This window comes from Tachyglossus aculeatus, chromosome 14 (genome assembly GCF_015852505.1).
Source record: "Tachyglossus aculeatus isolate mTacAcu1 chromosome 14, mTacAcu1.pri, whole genome shotgun sequence".
NCBI lineage: Eukaryota > Metazoa > Chordata > Mammalia > Monotremata > Tachyglossidae > Tachyglossus > Tachyglossus aculeatus.
Window position 1 is genome coordinate 56,716,160 of NC_052079.1, and position 17,166 is coordinate 56,733,325.

The following is a 17,166-nucleotide window of genomic DNA, read 5'->3' on the forward strand; positions in this document are numbered from 1 at the left end:
GCAACATATAGAGACGGTCCCTACCCAACAGCGGGCTCACAGTCTAAAAGGGGGAGACAAAACCAAACATACTAACAAAATAAAATAAATAGAATAGATATGTACAAGTAAAATAAATAAATAAATAGAGTAATAAATATGTACAAACATATATCCATATATACAGGTGCAGTGGGGAAGGGAAGGAGGTAAGATGGGGGGGATGGAGAGGGGGATGAGGGGGAGAGGAAGGAAGGGGCTCAGTCTGGGAAGGCCTCCTGGAGGAGGTGAGCTCTCAGTAGGGCCTTGAAGGTCCCGACGCCGACCCTGATTCCGGAGCCTTCACTCCAGCCACCCCCCCCCCCCAGGCTGGATGCTCCTTGTGGGCAGGGAATGTGTCTGTTTATCACTACCCAGTACTCTCCTAAGCGCTCAGGACAGTGCTCTGCCCACAGTAAGCTCTCAATAAACGCGACTGACTGACTGACTAAACGGCTGGGGTGCGTACAAGTGAATCAGGTTGATTAACTGTGAGCCCACTGTTGGGTAGGGACTGTCGCTATATGTTGCCAACTTGGACTTCCCAAGCGCTTAGTACAGTGCTCTGCACACAGTAAGCACTCAATAAATACGATTGATTGATTGATCAAAGTCCATGTCCCACACGGTTCATTGCGTGTGGACAAGTCTGTCCGTCTTCCTTGTTAGAATGTGAGTTCTTTAATTCATTCATTTATTGAGCGCTTACTGTGTGCCGAGCGCTGTACTAAGCGCTTGGGAAGTCCAAGTTGGCAACATCTAGAGACGGTCCCTACCCAACACAGTCTAGAAGGGGGAGACAAGACAACAAAACAAAACAAGTCTGTCCATCTTCTTTGTTAGAATGTGAGTTCTTTAATTCATTCATTTATTGAGCGCTTACTGTGTGCCGAGCACTGTACTAAGCGCTTGGGAAGTCCAAGTTGGCAACACATAGAGACGGTCCCTACCCAACACAGTCTAGAAGGGGGAGACAAACAACAAAACAAAACTCTACTACTTACACTTGCTCTTCTCTCACTACAACCCAGCTCAGACTCTTCAGTCCTAACTACTCACTGGGCCTTGTTCTCATCTTCACTTCTCTGGGCCTCAGTTCCCTCATCTGTAAAATGGGGATTAAGACTGTGAGCCCCCCGTGGGACAACCTCATCACCTTGTAACCTCCCCAGGGCATAGAACAGTGCTTTGCACATAGTAAGCGCTTAATAAATGCCATCATTATTATTAGAGAAGCAACGTGGCTCAGTGGAAAGAGCCCGGGCTTTGGAGTCAGAGGTCATGGGTTCGAATCCCGGCTCCACCACCAGTCCGCTGTGTGACCTTGGGCAAGTCACTTAACTTCTCTGAGCCTCAGTTACCCCCACGCGGGACAACTTGATCACACTGTATCCCCCCAGCGCTTAGAACAGTGCTTTGCACATAGTAAGCGCTTAAAAAATGCCATCATTATTATTATTATTATCAGACACAATCCGCGTCCTACATGGGGCTCACGGTCTTACTCCCCATTTTACAGCTGAAGAAACTGAGGCCGAGAAAAATGAATTGACTTGCCCCAGGTCACACAGTGGACAAGTGGCATGTTTTGTTTCGTTGTCTGTCTCCCCCTTCTAGACTGCGAGCCCGCTGTTGGTTAGGGACCGTCTCTAGATGTTGCCAACTTGGACTTCCCAAGCGCTCAGTACAGTGCTCTGCACACAGTAAGCGCTCAATAAATACGACTGAAGGAATGAGTGAAAGTGGCAGAGCCCGGATTGGAAGCCAAGTCCTTTTGGCTCCTAGGCCCAGGCTCTAGCCACCGGGCCACACTGCTCTTCTCCATTGAGAAGCAGCGTGGCTCAGTGGAAAGAGCCCGGGCTTTGGAGTCACAGGTCATGGGTTCAAATCCCGGCTCTGCCAATTGTCAGCTGTGTGACTTTGGGCAAGTCACTTCACTTCTCTGGGCCTCAGTTACCTCCTCTGGAAAATGGGGATGAAGACTGTGAGCCCCCCGAGGGACAACCTGATCGCCTTGTAACTTCCCCAGTGCTTAGAACAGTGCTTTGCACATAGTAAGCGCTTAATAAACGCCATCATTATTATTATTATTATTATTATTATTATTATTATTACACGGTGTGGTGCGAGTGTGTTAATTAAGGTTAAATACTAATGAGCAGGTGGGGTTTTAGAATCAGCGCGCGACAACCATCCAAAATATATAACATTATCATCGTCCACAGCATGGACTCTGCCCAGCCGTTTAAATCACAAATAAGTTACTTTGAAAATGACAATTTTGGAGATGCAGAGACCTTGCTGAAACCCAATTACTGAAGGAATAAGAGGGCTCCATGTGGTATCTTTAAAAAAAATAGTCTCCCGGAAGCCTATTTGTCTCAGAACGGCTCTCCCCTGACTTCCAAATCAAATGTCTGCTCCGTTCACTCGACGCGGTCAAATTTCAATTTAATTTTTACACTTGGCAATGGAAGGTGCGGTTCATTCCTCATCTACCCACGAAGGGTTCATTTAAATGCATCGCCCGGATCCAAAACAGACTGTACGAGAATCCAGGAGTCCGCCGACTACAGAAATCAGAACATCCATCACTCTTCTAAACGTATTCGTTTCGGGAAGGGGCCGGGGAACGCCACTTCTTCGGATAAAAGTTGAAGGGCTGGAGAGTAATCACTGTGACCGTTCGCTGGAAGTTCGCTGCGGGCAGGGAACCTCTGGACCCACTCTGTTATATTACATGTTATATTATGTTGCCAACTTGAACTTCCCAAGCGCTTAGTACAGTGCTCTGCACACAGAAAGCGCTCAATAAATATGATTGATTGATTACACAAATTCCTAACCCTAATCCTGTACTCATTCAATCGTGTTTATTGAGCGCTTACTGTACTAAGTGCTTGGGAAGCACAATTCAGCAACAAACAGAGACAAGCCCTGCTCACATCAGGCTCACAGTCTAGAAGGGGGGAGACAGACATCAAAACAAGCAAACGGGCATCAGTAGCAGCATTATAAATAATTAGAATTATAGATCTATATATAGAGAGAGCGGTATATATATATGTTTGTACATATTTATCATGCATAGGATTTATTATTATTTATTATATATTTATTATAATATATCATATTACCTGCTCACATCAGGCTCACAGTCTAGACGGGGGGAGAAAGACATCAAAACAAGCAAACAGGCATCAGTAGCAGCATTATAAATAATTAGAATTATAGATCTATATATAGAGAGAGTGGTATATATATGTTTGTACATATTTACCATATATTATTTATTATTATTATTTATTTATTTATTTATTATATTATATATATTATATTATAATCATTATATTACATTATATTATATTGTATTATATTACATTATATTATATTGTATTATGTTGTATTATATTATATTATGTTATATTATATGTTGTATTATATTATGCATTTATTATGTATATCTGTATATATATGTTTGTACATATTTATTACTCTATTTATTTCTTTATTTTACTTGTACATATCTATTCTATTTATTTGATTTTGTTAGTATGTTTGGTTTTGTTCTCTGTCTCCCCCTTCTAGACTGTGAGCCCACTGTTGGGTAGGGACCGTCTCTATATGTTGCCAACTTGGACTTCCCAAGCGCTTAGTACAGTGCTCTGCACACAGTAAGCGCTCAATAAATACAATTGATTGATTGATTGATTGCTCCGCTCATCTTCAAAATTCTTCTGAAATCACATCTCCTCCAGGAGGCCTTCCATGAATAATCATCATCATCATCATCAATCATATTTATTGAGCGCTTATTGTGTGCAGAGCACCGTACTAAGCGCTTGGGAAGTACAAATTGGCAACATATAGAGACAGTCCCTACCCAACAGTGGGCTCACAGTCTAAAAGGGTGGGGGGGGGGGGGGGGGGAATAATAATCTCTCATCTCCACCCTCTGCCCCAGTACTTCTGTAGGAATCTGAATTTTTTTTTTATTTATATTAACACCTGACTTCTACTAATTGTGTTTTGTAGTTTTTCCTCCTGCTCCCATTTTACCTGCCTCCTCCGGAGTTCCTCTGGGGAAGAACTCTTATCTCTCACTTCCTTGCATTATATTCTCCGAGTCGCCTAGTATAGCCCCCTGAATGAATGCCTGGCTATGATTCTTGCTGCCGCAGAAGGCATAAATTATGCCTCAATTAGTTCCTTTGGAAGGCAGAAAGGGAGAATGATTAACTAGGCCAGCTGGCAGTACTTTTAATATTCCTAATGAATTTCTGTTGGAAGCAGTGTGGCTTAGGGGAAAGAGCCCGGGCCTGACAGTCAGAAGGACCTGGGTTCTGATCCCGGCTCCGCCACCTGTCCGCTGTGTGACCTTGGGCCAGTCACTTCACTTCTCTGTGCCTCGGTTCCCTCGTCTCTAAAATGGGGACTGAGACTGTGAGCCCCACGTGGGACAACCTGATTACCATCATCATCATCATCAATCGTATTTATTGAGCGTTTACTATGTGCAGAGCACTGTACTAAGCGCTACCATGTATCTACCCCAGCGCTTAGAACAGTGCTTGGCACCTAGTAAGCACTTAATACCACAATTATTGTTATTACTATAATAATATAACATAATAATATAATATAATGTAATATAATATGATATAAAATAATATAATATAATATAATATAATATAATATAATATAATATAATAATATATAATAACATAATATAATATGATAATATAATAATATAATATGATATAATATAATATAATGTAATGTTATATAATATAATATAATATATAATATAATATGATATGATATGATATAATATAATAATATATAATAACACAATATAATATGATAATATGATATGATGATATAATATGATATAATAATGTATAATATGATAACATATACTATAATATAATATAATATAATATAATATATGATATGATATGATATGATATGATATTATATGATGTTGCATCTACCCTAGTGTATGGCACATAATAAGTGCTTAACAAATGACATTGAAAAAATGCCCCCTTTCTAAAAGCGCGGAGCTGCTAGATTCACAGCATTTCTTGCAGTTCATATATGATCAGGGGCCCTCCAAATGAGACAGTCCCCCACTATTTATTCATTCAATCCTATTTATTGAGCGTTTACTCTGTGCACAGCCCCATGAGGGACAGAGACTGCGTCCGACCCGATTAACGTGGTGCCAGCGCTCAGAACCCCGCTTGACCCCTAGTTAGCGCTTAGCGCCGTTAAAAAAAAAAAATACCATTTAAAAAAAATAATGCCCCCATTCTAAAAAGTGTTGATCAATGGACTGCTAAATTCCGAGCATTTCTTGCAATTCAGATATATCGGCGCAATAAATGCCTGTGCAGAAAAGATTCATTCGCCCCACTTTCTAAGTAATTGTGAACAGATGCTCTTTCACTGATAAAGGGAATTTGGTTCCAATAATTCTAAATTTAAACTTTTCCATTTCACTGGATAGAAGCGGGCCCACATAATGAAGGAGCTGGCAGATGTAATTATTGTCATCTTTCAGGCTTAAAATATTTTTCATAAAACACTCATCCGGCAGTCGAGCATAATTTTATTATCATAAAGCCACAAGAAATGACGGTTCTTATTTCAAAATTCGGAAGAAACAAGTTTGGTATTTGTTTAACACGTTTCCCGGCGCTTTCAACAACCTATCCGCAGATTGAAAGTTCCGCTGAAACAGGCTGTCTCCTTGATTAAAAATAAAAATAAGTTATGCAGACACACTGGGTCCCATAGATTTATGCGATAAAGTAACAAGTATGTATCAAATTGACTGAGCGGATAAAAGCGGGCACTAGTTATTCAGAGCACATCCGCTATTTATATTTATTTGCTCTAAGAGTTAGCAAAACGACTCATATTTAGATGCCTTAGGAAGGGTGCCATTTTCCATCCCGTCCACAAATTAGGACGGAGAAAACCGAGGCTGTGAGCCCGTTGTTGGGCAGGGACCGTCTCTATATGTTGCCAATTTGGACTTCCCAAGCGCTTAGTACAGTGCTCTGCACACAGTAAGTGCTCAATAAATAGGATTGAATGAATGAATGAATGAAAATGAATGAGGCACAGTTGTCCCGGATGGAGATGAATGATCCCACGGTTCCCTCGGACGGGCAAAATCTCCCCTCCGAGGCCGCCCCCGCTCCCGATGCATCACGGATAAGCCCTCGATTTCTCGGGGTTGTTCCCCTAGACTGCTGGAAATCGGGACACTGCCAGAAATCCCAAATCCCCAACTGAGGGAGGATCGGTTCCATTGCCTGTGAATAATAATAAGAATAATAATAATGGCATTTATTGAGCGCTTACTATGTTCAAAGCACTGGGGAGGTCACAAGGTGATCAGGTCATCCCACGGGGAGCTCACAGTCTTAATCCCCATTTTACAGATGAGGTAACTGAGGCCCAGAGAATAATAATAATAATAATAATAGTGGCATTTATTAAGCACTTACTATGTGCAAAGCACTGTTCTAAGCACTGGGGAGGTTACAAGGTGATCAAGTTGCCCCACGTGGGGCTCACAATCATAATCCCCATTTTACAGATGAGGCAACTGAGGCCCAGAGAAGTGAAGTGACTTGCCCAAAGTCACACAGCCGACAAGGGGCAGAGCCGGGATTTGAACCCACGACCTCTGACTCCAAAGCCCGGGCCCTTTCCACTGAGCCACGCTGCTTCTCTGCTTGCTCAGCTCAGAAGAAGTTAAGTGACTTCTGGCTGCTTGCTCAGCAGCAAGAAGTGAAGTGACTTGCCCTAAGTCACACAGCTGACAACCGGTGGAGCCGGGATTTGAACCCACAACCTCTGACTCCAAAGCCCGGGCCCTTTCCACTGAGCCACGCTGCTTCTCTGCTTGCTCAGCTCAGAACAAGTGACTTCTTGCTGCTTGCTCGGCAGCAAGAAGTGAAGTGACTCGCCTAAAGTCACACGGCTGACAACCGGTGGAGCCGGGATTTGAACCCATGACCTCTGACTCCAAAGCCCGGGCTCTTTCCACTGAGCCATGCTGCTTCCCCAGCTTGGCCTGGTGGATAGAGCCCGGGCCTGGGGGTCGGAAGGATCAGGATCAGGAAGGATCAGGCTCAGAAGGATCAGGATTAGGATCAAAAGATCAGGAAGGATCAGGATCAGAAGGCCCTACTGAGAGCTCACCTCCTCCAGGAGGCCTTCCCAAACTGAGCCCCTTCCTTCCTCTCCCCCTCGTCCCCCTCTCCATCCCCTCACCTTACCTCCTTCCCTTCCCCACAGCACCTGTATATATGTATATGTTTGTACATATTTGTTACTCTATTTATTTATTTTACTTGTACATATCTATTCTATTTATTTTATTTTGTTAGTATGTTTGGTTTTGTTCTCTGTCTCCCCCTTTTAGACTGTGAGCCCGCTGTTGGGTAGGGACTGTCTCTAGATGTTGCCAACTTGGACTTCCCAAGAGCTTAGTACAGTGCTCTGCACACAGTAAGCGCTCAATAAATATGATTGATTGATTGATTGATTAATCTGGGAAGTAGAATGTCATAATAATGATGATGATTTTTAACGCGGCTCCACCACATATCAGCTGCGGGGTTTTAAAGACTCGGGTCTTATCGGACGATCGTTCAAACGGCCTTTTCACCGCGCAAGGAGATATTGCCATTTACTGCTGACGATAAATTCATCTGAGATACTTATTTTCCCTCGACCCTGACCCTTGAGCTACGCGAGGTGAAATCGCCCTCGCTCCGCAAAGCCCCAGACCGCACCGAGCCAACCGTTTCCCGTTTTCCTTTCGGGGAGCCGAGGAATCAAAGATGGGGGTCCAGAGGATGGAAGTGCTCCGGCAGGGCCTGGTGGGGTTGACTTTACTCTTCAGACCGAGCCACGTGGCAGGGCTTACTGGGGGGAAAGCACAGTAGTAGTAGTAGTAGTAGTAGTAGTAGTAGTAGTAGTAGTAGTACTACTACTACTACTACTACTACTACTACCAATCATCAATCGTATTTATTGAGCGCTTACTATGTGCAGAGCACTGTACCAATCAATCAATCGTATTTATTGAGCACTTACTGTGTGCAGAGCACTGGACTAAGCGCTTGGGAAGTACAAGTTGGCAACATATAGAGACAGTCCCTACCCAACAGTGGGCTCACAGTCTACCACCCACCACCACCACCACCACCATTACTACAACTACTACTACTACTACTAATAATAATAATAATAATAGCATTTATTAAGTGCTTACTATGTGCAAAGCACTGTACTACTACTGCTACAACTACTACTACTACTACTACTAATAATAATAATAATAATAATAGCATTTATTAAGTGCTTACTATGTGCAAAGCACTGTACTAAGCGCTGGGGAGGTTACAAGGTGATCAGGCTGTCCCACGGGGGGCTCACAGTCTTCATCCCCATTTGACAGATGAGGGAACTGAGGCCCAGAGAAGAAGAATAAGGGCATTTATGAAGCGCTTACTATGTGCAAAGCACTGTTCTAAGCGCTGGGGAGGTTACAAGGTGATCAGGTTGTCCCACGGGGGGCTCACAGTCTTCATCCCCATTTTTACAGATGAGGGAACTGAGGCCCAGAGAAGTGAAGTGACTTGCCCAAAGTCACGCAGCTGACAATGGGCAGAGTTGGGATTTGAACCCGTGACCTCTGAGTCCAAAGCCCGGGCTCTTTGCCACTGAGCCACACTGCTTCTCTAAGCTCTTAGGAGAGTTACAATATAACAAATAGATCCATTCCCGTCCACAGTGAGCTCATAGTCTAGAGGGGGAGACAGACATTAATAAAAATAAATAGATGAATATACATATATATGTATATATGTTTGTACATATTTATTACTCTATTTATTTATTTATTTATTTTACTTGTACATATCTGTTCTATTTATTTTATTTTGTTAGTATGTTTGGTTTTGTTCTCTGTCTCCCCCTTTTAGACTGTGAGCCCGCTGTTGGGTACAGACTGTCTCTATATGTTGCCAACTTGGACTTCCCAAGCGCTTAGTACAGTGCTCTGCACACAGTAAGCGCTCAATAAATACAATTGATTGATTGATTGATTGAGTGATTGATGAATGAATAAATAAATTACAGATCTATGCGGATATATACTCGGATATTATGCGGATATTAGAGAAGCAGCGTGGCTCAGTGGGAAAGAGCCCGGGCTTTGGAGTCAGAGGTCATGGGTTCGAACCCCGGCTCCGCCAATAGTCAGCTGTGTGACTTTGGGCAAGTCACTGAACTTCTCTGTGCCTCAGTTACCTTACCTGTAAAATGGGGACTAAGACTGTGAGCCCCACGTGGGACAACCTGATCACCTTGTAACCTCCCCAGCGCTTAGAACATAGTAAGCGCTTAATAAATGCCATTATTATTATATACGTATGTGCTGTGGGGATGGGAGAGAGGAGAAATGAAGGAGCAAGTGAGAGAGGGACAAGAGAGGAGGGCTTAGTCAAGGAAGGCTTCTTGGAGGAAGCGCTTAGTACAGTGCTCTGCACGCAGTAAGTGCTCAATAAATACAATTGAAGAAAGGAAGGAGATTCATTCATTCATTCAATCGTATTTATTGAGCGCTTACTGCGTGCAGAGCACTGCACTAAGGAGATGTGCTTTCAGTGAGGATCTGAAGTGGGGGAGAGCAATTATCTGTCTGCTATGAAGAGGGAGGGCATTCCGGGCCAGAAGTAGAGAAGCAGCGTGGCTCAATGGAAAGAGCCCGGGCTTTGGAGTCCGAGGTCATGGGTTCGAATTCCAGCTCCACCACGTCAGCTGTGTGACCTTGGGCAAGTCGCTTCACTTCTCTGAGCCCCAGTTCCCTCATCTGTCAAATGGGGATTAGGACTGTGAGCCCCACGTGGGACAACCTGATCACCTTGTATCCCCTCAGTGCTTAGAACAGTGCTTTGCACATAGTAAGCGCTTAACAAATGCCACCATTATTATTAAGTAGGATTTGGTCGAGAGGTTGGCAGAGGGACGGACGAGATGGAGGTACAGTGAGAAGGTTGGCATCACAGGAATGAAGTGTGCGGGCCGGACTGTAGAAGTAGAGTAGCCAGGTGAGGTATGACGGGGCGAGGTGATTAATGGCTTTAAAGCCAACGGTGAGGAGGGATGGGGAGAGTCACCAGCCGCTCGGGGAAGATAGCGAAGATGATAAGACTAATCCTGGGAGCCTAAAGCCCTGTCGAATTACCTGCGAGGTTAAATGCTCTCAGGACTTTGGGGCCTTAACCTTATCCAGGCACTGATCTCCTCTGACTGAAAATAGTCACGGGCTGGGGTGGTGGCACAGGGGAAGTGGGGGTTGGGCCTGTTGCAAATGACTGCCCTGGGCTGAGGAGGGAAATAGCTGGCTTCCACCTCCCTGGCGTCTTTTCCCACTGCTCTTCTTTCACCTCCCCATTCCTCTCTCCCACGTCTCTGCCCTTGCCTTCTAGAGGACCTAGAGGAGCTACTGTCTGGAGGGGCTCAAAGGAGCTACAGTCTAAAGGGGATCCAGAGGAGATCAAATCGAGAAGGGGGCTATGGTGGCTAGAGTAGAGCCCCACGTTGGAAAGCCCAAGGAGGGCACCACGAATCAATCAATCAATCATATTTATTGAGCGCTTACTATGTGCAGAGCACTGTACTAAGCACTTGGGAAGTACAAATTGGCAACACATAGAGACAGTCCCTACCCAACATTGGGCTCACAGTCTAAAAGGGGGAGACAGAGGAAAAAAAAAAAAAAAAACCAAACATACTAACAAAATAAAATAAATAGAATAGATATGTACAAGTAAAATAAATAAATAGAGTAATAAACATGTACAAACATATATACATATATACAGGTGCTGTGGGGAAGGGAAGGAGGTAAGATGGGGGGACGGAGAGGGGGACGAGGGGGAGAGGAAGGAAGGGGCTCAGTCTGGGAAGGCCTCCTGGAGGAGGTGAGCTCTCAGCAGGGCCTTGAAGGGAGGAAGAGAGCTAGCTTGGCGGATGGGCAGAGGGATTGGGGGCATTCCAGGCCCGGGGGATGACGTGGGCCGGGGGTCGATGGCGGGACGGGCGAGAACGAGGTACGGTGAGGAGATTAGCGGCGGAGGAGCGGAGGGTGTGGGCTGGGCCGGAGAAGGAGAGAAGGGAGGTGAGGGAGGAGGGGGCGAGGTGATGGATGGACAGCCTGGAAGCCCAGGGTGAGGAGTTTCTGCCTGATGCGCAGATTGATTGGTAGCCACTGGAGATTTTTGAGGAGGGGAGTGATATGCCCAGAGCGTTTCTGGACAAAGATAATCCGGGCAGCTGCATGAAGTATGGATTGAAGTGGAGAGAGACACGAGGATGGGAGATCAGAGAGAAGGCTGATGCAGTAGTCCAGACGGGATAGGATGAGAGCTTGAATGAGCAGGGTAGCGGTATGGATGGAGAGGAAAGGGTGGATCTTGGCAATGTTGCGGAGCTGAGACCGGCAGGTTTTGGTGACGGCTTGGATGTGAGGGGTGAATGAGAGAGCGGAGTCGAGGGTGACACCAAGGTTGCGGGCTTGTGAGACGGGAAGGATGGTAGTGCCGTCAACAGAGATGGGAAAGTCAGGGAGAGGGAAGCCAGAGGAGCTGCTTCTCCCCAAGGCTGGGACTTGGAGGCCTAAAGGGAACCAAATCCCCTGAACACCAGAAGCCTACATTTCAATCGCCTTCCCCGTATCGTCGAAGGACAGGCCCCAGGCTCCACGGGAGAGCCGATCCCTCCTCGCCGCCCGGGCAGGCCACAGAGAAGGGGTGGCCCTTCCGGACATCTCCGGCCACACGCACCTGAAAGCGAAGGAAAAACGGACGGGTCCGTAGATGGGTGGAGACCGAAAGTGGGACAGGTACGGACTGACGCAGGCGCAGAGGCGACGCTGCTGGGCAAGTGGGTGTGCCGGAGAGGCTAGGGGCCCCGCTTGGCGAGGAAGCGGGAATGGATGACCTCACAGAGGCTGAAGTGCTGAGGGGCCCGGTTGGCATGGAAGCAGGAACGAAGGGCATCACAGAGGCTGAGGGACCCAGGTGGCATGGGTGTGGGAATGAATGACATCACAGAGGCTGAGGTGCTGAGGGGCCCGGTTGGCATGGAAGCAGGAACGAGTCTTACCTCCTTCCCTTCCCCACAGCACCTGTATATATGTATATATGGTTGTACATATTTATTACTCTATTTATTTATTTATTTATTTATTTTACTTGTACATTTCTATCCTACTTATTTTATTTTGTTGGTATGTTTGGTTCTGTTCTCTGTCTCCCCCTTTTAGACTGTGAGCCCACTGCTGGGTAGGGACTGTCTCTATGTGATGCCAATTTGTACTTCCCAAGCGCTTAGTACAGTGCTCTGCACATAGTAAGCGCTCAATAAATACGATTGATTGATTGATTGATTGAATGACATCACAGAGGCCGAGACGCTGAGGGGCCCGGTTGGCATGGTAGCAGGAATGAATGACATCACAGAGGCTGAGCTCCTGAGCTCCCGGCTAGCCGAAAGAATGAATGACATCACAGAGGCCGAGGGTCTGAGGGGCCCGGTTAACGTGGAAGCAGACCCTGAATGATGATGATGATGGTATTTGTTAAGCGCTTCCTACGTGCAAAGCACTGTTCTAAGCGCTGGGGGGGATACAAGGCGATCAGGTTGTCCCATGTGGGGCTCACAGTCTTAATCCCCATTCTACAGATGAGGTCACTGAGGCGCAGAGAAGTCACCTATAAAAGGGTATAAAAGAGTTGGTAGAAACGTACTCTGCCCACGATGATCTTACAGTCCAGACGGGGAGACGGGCATTAATTTCAATGAATAAATAACGGATATGACGATGACGGTATTTGTTAAGCGCTTCCTACGTGCAAAGCACTGTTCTAAGCGCTGGGGGGGATACAAGGAGATCAAGTTGTCCCATGTGGGGCTCACAGTCTTAATCCCCATTCTACAGATGAGGTCACTGAAGGGCAGAGAAGTTAAGTGGCCGGCCCCGTGTCACACAGCAGACACGTGGCGGAGCCCTGATTCGAACCCATGACCTCTGGCTGCCAAGCCTGCGCTCGTTCCACTGAGCCACGCTGCTTCTCTATGAAAGAGTTGGTAGAAATGTACGCTGCCCACAGTGATCTTACAGTCCGGACGGGGAGACGGGCATTAATTTCAACAAATAAATACCGGATGTGGACATAATCAATCAATCAATCGTATTTATTGGGTGCTTACTGTGTGCAGAGCACTGTATTATGCGCTTGGGAATGACCATAACAGAGGCTGAGAAGCTGAGGGGGCCACTTGGCGTGGAAGAAAGAATGAATGCCATCACAGAGGCTGAGGGGCCCGGTTGGCATGGAAGCGGCTCCTGAATGACACCGCGGAGGCTGAGGTGCCCAGTTAGTCCGGCCGCGGACTATGAATGACTCTGGGGGTCCTAGCTGGCATAACGGTGGGTTCATTCATTTATTCATTCATTCAGTCGTATTTACTGAGCGCCTACTGTGTGCAGAGCACTGTACTAAGCGCTTGGGAAGTCCAAGCTGGCAACATGTACAGACGGTCCCTACCCAACAGCGGGCTCAGAGACTTTGGGGTTCCTTGCTGGCATAACAGTGGGTTCATTCATTTATTCATTCATTCATTCAATCGTATTTACTGAGCGCCTACTGTGTGCAGAGCACCGTACTAAGCGCTTGGGAAGTACAAGCTGGCAACATAGAGAGACGGTCCCTACCCAATAGTGGGCTCAGAGACTTTGGGGTTCCTTGCTGGCCTAACAGTGGGTTCATTCATTTATTCATTCATTCATTAAATCATATTTACTGAGCGCTTACTGTGTGCAGAGCACTGTACTAAGCGCTTGGGAAGTCCAAGCTGGCAACATATAGAGACGGTCCCTACCCAACAGTGGGCTCAGAGACTTTGGGGTTCCTTGCTGGCCTAACAGTGGGTTCATTCATTTATTCATTCATTCATTCAATCGTATTTATTGAGCGCTTACTGTGTGCAGAGCACTGTACTAAGCACTTGGGAAGTACAAGTTGGCAACATATAGAGACGGTCCCTACCCAACAGTGGGCTCAGAGACTTTGGGGTTCCTTGCTGGCATAACAGTGGGTTCATTCATTTATTCATTCATTCATTCAATCGTATTCATTGAGCGCTTACTGTGTGCAGCGCACTGTACTAAGCGCTTGGGAAGTACAAGCTGGCAACATATAGAGACGGTCCCTACCCAACAGTGGGCTCAGAGACTTTGGGGTTCCTTGCTGGCCTAACAGTGGGTTCATTCATTTATTCATTCATTCATTCAATCGCATTTATTGAGCGCTTACTGTGTGCAGATCTCTGTACTAAGCGCTTGGGAAGTACAAGTTGGCAACATATAGAGACGGTCCCTACCCAACAGTGGGCTTAGAGACTTTGGGGTTCCTTGCTGGCCTAACAGTGGGTTCATTCATTTATTCATTCATTCATTCAATCGTATTTATTGAGCGCTTACTGTGTGCAGATCTCTGTACTAAGCGCTTGGGAAGTACAAGTTGGCAACATATAGAGACGGTCCCTACCCAACAGTGGGCTCACAGTCTAGAATGACGTCTCAGAGGCCGAGTTGCGGAGGTTCTTGGTTGGCCTAGCCGCAGGCCACAAATGACACCCCAGATTGAGTTCTTAGGTGGCATGGCAGCGGGTTATGACTGACCACCCCGAGGCCGAGGGGTGAGAGACCGACAGCCCGAAGGCCACAAGAGGACTTCGGTTCAGACTCCGGAATGACGCTCGTATTCCCATTTCCATCTCACTGACTGTGGGTCAGAGTTCGGGCCTTTCGGTCAATCCCGTTTTAATCCCCGCCGCCTACTTTGGCCATAATGTGCGGCCGGTGATGGGGAAAGCGGAGAGGGTTTTCCAGCTTCGTCTCCGTTCGAACGGGAAGTTCTACCCTACTGTGCACCTCTGGGAGCTGAGCTGGCCCCCCTCCCACCTCCCGGGATTCTCCTCACTGCAGGAAGCTCACACCTCCCTGTTTATGGAAGAAAGAAAGAAGAGAACAATTCTGCCCTCTCGCCCCACGTCCTTAATCTTCAAATAATCTTCAAATCCCTCCCCCCCCCCACCACATCCATGTATACCTGTATATATGTATATATGTTTGTACATATTTGTTACTCTATTTATTTATTTATTTATTTATTTTACTTGTACATATCCCTTTTATACTGTGAGCCCACTGTTGGGTCGGGACTGTCTCTATGTGTTGCCAATTTGTATTTCCCAAGCGCTTAGTACAGTGCTCTGCACATAGTAAGCGCTCAATAAATACGATTGATGATGATGATGATGATGAAATAAACTTCTGCCACTGGATAGGGGAGTCGGATAGCTTCTGGTGGAGAATGATAGCAGGGTAGGAGCGAGAGGGACGCGAGGGTGGGACAGGAAGTTTCACTGGGTAGGGACTGTCTCTATATGTTGCCAATTTGTACTTCCCAAGCGCTTAGTACAGTGCTCTGCACACAGTAAGCGCTCAATAAATACGATTGATGACGATGATGATGAATCTCGATCACCCCGAGGCATTCTAAGTGATAATTCTAATAATTACGGTATTTGTTAAGCGCTTACTCTGTGCCAGGCACTGTTCCAAGCGCAGGGGTAGATACAAGACAATCGGGTTGGATAGGGACTGTGCCCGATGGGTCATGGGTTCTAATCCCGGCTCCGTCGCTTGTCTGTTGGGGGACCTTGGTCAAGTCACTTCACTTCTCTGGGCCTCGGTTACCTCATTTGTAAAATGGGGATTGAGACTGTGAGCCCCATGTGGGACAGGGACTGTATCTAACCCGCTTGTATTCACCAATCAATCAATCAATCAATCGTATTTATTGAGCGCTTACTGTGCGCCGAGCACTGTACTAAGCACTTGGGAAGTACAAGTTGGCAACATATAGAGACGGTCCCTACCCAACAGTGGGCTCACAGTCTAAAAGGGGGAGACGGAGAACAAAACCAAACATACTAACAAAATAAAATAAATAGAATAGATATGTACAAGTAAAAGAAATAGAGTAATAAATATGTACAAACATATATACATATATACAAGTTCACCCCAGCGCTTAGTACAGTGCCTGGCACATAGTAAGCGCTCAGCAAATATCATCATCATCAACAACATCATCATCATCAACAAATACCACTACGGCCATGTCTTCTAGGCAAGAATCACGAAGGTGTGGGCTACTAAAAGTGGCGACATAAGAATGAAAAGGAAGGAATAAAGAGAGGGAAGTGGAGCTCACCACCTATTTCCTTCCATCAGTCACTTAGAGAGCTAAATAATGGCATGAATTATTTACTCCGAGCTTTGTAGCAATTAGGAGAACAGACAAAAACAAGTGCCTTCTTCAAACAGCTCTTGGCAATAGTGAAGTTATGTGCAGCTGTTCATCTATACCCTTCTGGCACTTAGTATTCACCCCACCCTCAGCCCCGCAGAACTTCTGTATACATCTGTACATTATTTATTTAATAATAATAATGGCATTTATTAAGCGCTTACTATGTGCAAAGCACTGTTCTAAGCAGATATTATATTAATATCCGTTTCCCCCTCTAGACTGTAAGCTCATTTTGGACAGGGAACGTGTCTACCCACTCTCTTATATGGTACTCTCCCAAGTGCTTTGCACACAGCAAGCTCTCAATAAATGCAACTGATTGATTGATTGATTGTTCGATCGAGACAATAAAGCCTACAGTACCCAACTTTTCACCAAAACTCCCCAGCAAGGAAAGGATGATTCCTCCTCCAGGAGGCCTTCCCAGACTGAGCCCCTTCCTTCCTCTCCCCCTCATCCCCCTCTCCATCCCCCCCATCTTACCTCCTTCCCTTCCCCACAGCACCTGTATATATGTATATATGTTTGTACATATTTTTTTACTCTATTTATTTTATTTGTACATATCTATTCTATTTATTTTATTTTGTTAGTATGTTTGGTTTTGTTCTCTGTCTCCCCCTTTTAGACTGTGAGCCCACTGTTGGGTAGGGACTGTCTCTATACGTTG

At 45.8% G+C, this 17,166-nt stretch overlaps 1 protein-coding gene across 3 annotated transcripts in view; it reads right to left on the reverse strand.

The window, feature by feature from the left end:
- TBC1D22A (TBC1 domain family member 22A) overlaps positions 1-17,166 on the reverse strand; it is a 255,224-nt gene that overhangs the window by 100,869 nt on the left and 137,189 nt on the right. The gene's annotated exons all lie outside the window — the stretch shown is intronic.